This window comes from Sapajus apella, unplaced genomic scaffold (genome assembly GCF_009761245.1).
Source record: "Sapajus apella isolate SASKATOON/1434 unplaced genomic scaffold, GSC_monkey_1.0 scaffold39, whole genome shotgun sequence".
NCBI lineage: Eukaryota > Metazoa > Chordata > Mammalia > Primates > Cebidae > Sapajus > Sapajus apella.
Window position 1 is genome coordinate 474,560 of NW_022436979.1, and position 4,184 is coordinate 478,743.

General features: G+C 37.5%; 1 pseudogene across 1 annotated transcript; it reads right to left on the reverse strand.

The window, feature by feature from the left end:
• Positions 1-1,179: 1,179 nt before the first annotated feature.
• Positions 1,180-2,492, reverse strand: LOC116565144 (annotated as a pseudogene). The gene has a single exon (XR_004275278.1). The product of XR_004275278.1 is annotated as a glyceraldehyde-3-phosphate dehydrogenase pseudogene (transcript).
• Between the last annotated feature and the right edge of the window lie 1,692 nt (positions 2,493-4,184).

Here is a 4,184-nt window from a genome sequence, read left to right on the forward strand (position 1 = left end):
TTTTTTTAAAGAACTGTATGGAAACTCGGACCAAAAAAAAAGAAGTTAAGCCAAATTAAGAATTCAGTGAATGGTGTTAAAGGATGCATTGTAGCCTCCAAATAAAGAAATGTTGAAGTCTTATTCCTCAGTATTCAGAATGAGATGTTAGTGAAAATTGTGCCATTTCACAGGCAATCAAGTTAAAATGTGCTCACTAGAATGGGCGCTGATCCATATGACTGGAATCCTTACAAAGGAAAAATTTGAACACAGAAACAACCACATGTGAAAGACAATGTAAAACACAGGGAGACAGTCATCTATAAGCCAAGAAATACCTGAAGCTACCTGTTTGCCCTTGTGGTATGGCAGTCCCAGAAAAACGATACAATATTTGTATTAGGTTGGTGCACCAACCTTATATAACTGTGTGTTACACAAAACTGAAGAGAGAATTACCAACATAGGGGAGAACTCACAGTAACCCTTCTAGAATAAAGGAGAGACATTCAAAATAGTAAAACAAGAGGAGATAAAATACATAGAGAATATAATGAGAAGTGCTAAAATAATATTTAATTGTAGTCCTACTAGGAGAAAATATAGAAAATAGGAGAAGTAATATTTGAAACAATAATGACTAATAAAACTGATGAATGCCAGTAATCCAAAAATTCAAGATGTTTAATGAAACACAAGCAAGATGAATGAAAGTAAACCTTTAAAAAACTGTAGTAAAACAGCAAAACCTCTAAAACAAAACCAAAAAAAAATAAAAACCACATCTGCAACAACAAAAAAATTTTTATCTTATAAAAATACTTCTCAATATGTTTTGTAAGAGCCAAGAACATGTAATAAGAAAGTTATTCAATGTGCTAACTAAATGTATCTTCTGTCCCAAAAATCAACACTCATACAGAATCTTTACAAAATAATAATAAATAAAAACCATCTTCTAAAAAATAAAAACAGAAAATTATGATGGTATCCTTAATTAGAGGGTGAGATTCTCAGAAATATTGTTGGAGAGGTATCAAGGAAAAAAATAGAAAACTATTAAATAATGGGAATAAATGCAACTAGGTTTTTGAATAAAATTAATCAACATAATCCACATAATCTGTCTTTCTATATATACACATATATAATCAGAAAACACAAGAACAATAATATGTTATTCCTGAAGGTAAAGTACTCTTTTTTTTTTTTTGGCGGAGCACAGGGGACTTTATTGATGGTACACGACAAGGTGGGGGTCCCTAGGCCCCTCCCTCTTCAAGGGGTCTGCATGGAAACTGTGAGGAGGGGAAATTCAGTGTGGTGGGGGACTCAGTGTGGCAGGGACTTCCCAGCAGTGAGAGTCTCTCTTCCTCTCATGCTCCCGCTGGGGCTGGTAGTCCAGGGGTCTCACTCCTTGGAGGCCATGTGGAACATGAGGTCCACCACCCTGTTGCTGTAGCCAAATTCATTGTCATACCAGGAAATGAGCTTGACAAAGTGGTCGTTGAGGGCAATGCCAGCCCCAACATCCAAGGTGGAAGAATGGGTGTCGCTGTTGAAGTCAGAGAACACCACCTGGTGCTCAGTGTAGCCCAGGATGCCCTTGAGGTATCCTTAATTAGAGGGTGAGATTCTCAGAAATATTGTTGATGATCACCACCTTCTGGATGTCATCATATTCGGCAAGTTTTTCCAGACGGCAGGTCAGGTTCACCACTGACACATTGGCAGCGGGGACACGGAAGGCCATGCCAGTGAGCTTCCCGTTCAGATCAGGGATGACCTTACCTGCGGCCTTGGCAGTGCCAGTAGAGGCAGGGATGATGTTCTGGAGAGCCCCGCGGCCATCACGCCACAGTTTCCGGGAAGGGCCATCCACAGTCTTCTGGGTGGCAGTGATGGCGTGGACGGTGGTCATGAGTCCTTCCACCATACCAAAGTTGTCATGGATGACCTTGGCCAGGGGCACTAAGCAGTTGGTGGTGCAGGAGGCATTGCTGATGATCTTGAAGCTGTTGTCATACTTCTTATGGTTCACACCCATCATGAACATGAGGGCATCAGCAGAGAGGGCAGATATGAATACCCATTTTGCTCCCCTCTGCAAGTGAGCCCCAGCCTTTTCCATGGTGGTGAAGACGCCAGTGGACTCCACCACGTACTCAGTGCCAGCATTGTCCCACTTGATTTTGGAGGGATCTTGCTCCTGGAAGATGGTGATGGGATTTCCATTGATGACAAGCTTCCCGTTCTCAGCCTTGACAGTGCCATGGGATTTGCCATGGGGGGAACCATACTGGAACATGTAGACCATGTAGTTGAGGTCAAGGAAGGGATCACTGATGGCAACAATATCCACTTTACCAGAGTTAAAAGCAGCCCTGGTGACCAGGCACCCAATATGAGCAAATCCGTTGACTCTGACCTTCACCTTCCCCATGTTGTCTCAGGGATGTGGCTGGCGATGGGAGACTAAAAGCGGCTGTTTGTCGAACAAGAGGAGCAGAGAGCCCATGAAGTTAAAGTATTCTAATTTATTTGCTTTCTTCTTTTCCAAAAGGAGTATAAAATCCCTATTATCATGATGCCTGTATTAGTAAAGAATAAAACTTGTAAGGGTAGTGTAAGAGAATTGGTATATATATATCATATATACATTAGAATTAGTGTATATTGTATATATTAGTATATACATTAGTATATATTCTATGTAAGAATACAGTCTTACAAATAAAAAAAGAATTTACAAATGTTGACTACATATTAAAACATTCAAGGTGGCTCATGCCTGTAATCCCAGCACTTTGGGAGGCCGAGGCAGGTGAATCATGAGGTCAGAAGATCAAGACCAGCCTGAGCAACATGGGAAACTCTGTCTCTACTAAAAATACAAAAAATTAGCCAGGCATGGTGGCACATGCCTGTAGTCCCAGCTACTCAGGAAGCTGAAGCAGGAGAATCGTTTGAACCCAAAGGTGGAGGTTGCAGTGAGCTGAGATGGCACCACTGCACTCCAGCCTGGGAGACAGAGCAAGACTCCATATCAAAAAAAAAAGGTTAATAATTACCAAAATACAATAAGTAAATAAAGAGAAATTTTAAAAATATCTTGCTAAAGTGAACAAGAGTAAGATATGAGAAGGGAATACAGATATAGAAATGAATAGCTGAACCAAACAAAAAGAATACAGTAAGAATACAGTAAGAATACAGTAAGTCTCTCAGTAATGAATGAAATAATCAAACAAAACTTCAATAAGAATAAAAACGTTATAAAAAATTAGTAAAGCTGGCCCAATGGTCTCCTATGACACAACACTCAAGACCTTCAATAATGTATTATTTTCAACAATACAATTTATAATTATTGACCACATATTGAGTTATAATTAGGGTAACAATGCATCCAGTTTGTCTGAGATGCTTTTTGTCCTTTCCTGTTGTTTCAACATTAATTATTATTTCCCCTTTTCATCTTTTATAGTGTACTTGTTTGGATATAATTAATACGGGTAATTTAGTCAAAAAACAAGCATCAACACATTTTGAAGAATTGAAATCGTATAAGGTATGACTGCTGATCTAACTCCAAATAAGCTAACAATCAATACAATTTTATAAAAAGAAATGCCCATAAATTTAGAAATTGTGAAAAAGGTGTTAAAATAACCCATTGATAAAATAATAAATCATATTGCAAATTAAAAGTATTTTTAAAATATTCATAATGAAAATATATATTAGTTCTTTCTGCAACTAAATTAGTTCTTAGAGAAAAATTAATATACTAAATACATATATGAAAAGAATACAAAGCCTTAAAATTGGTAAGCTAAACATGTGTAAATTTTAAAAAGAGGTATCTAGGTAAACCCAAAGAAAGTAGGAGAGAGGAAAATATGGAAATAGAGCATATATTCACAAAAGAGAAATAATTTTAAAATAATGTGGATAAAAGAAACCAATCTGAGCATACACTTTATGATTGTAAACTATTCAGTGGTTTATAATTTATATAGGGCTGAAATAATATCCTGGCAAAATGTGGCCCAGACTTAGCCCTTCAACTTCAACTCTTAACACACTCCATTTCATGAAAGTCAACCAGACTGAACTTTCAATTTCCCCATACACTCCTTCTAAATATTATTCCCTCTGTATGGAATAATTTCCCACTTCTAAATAATATTCCTGTTGAA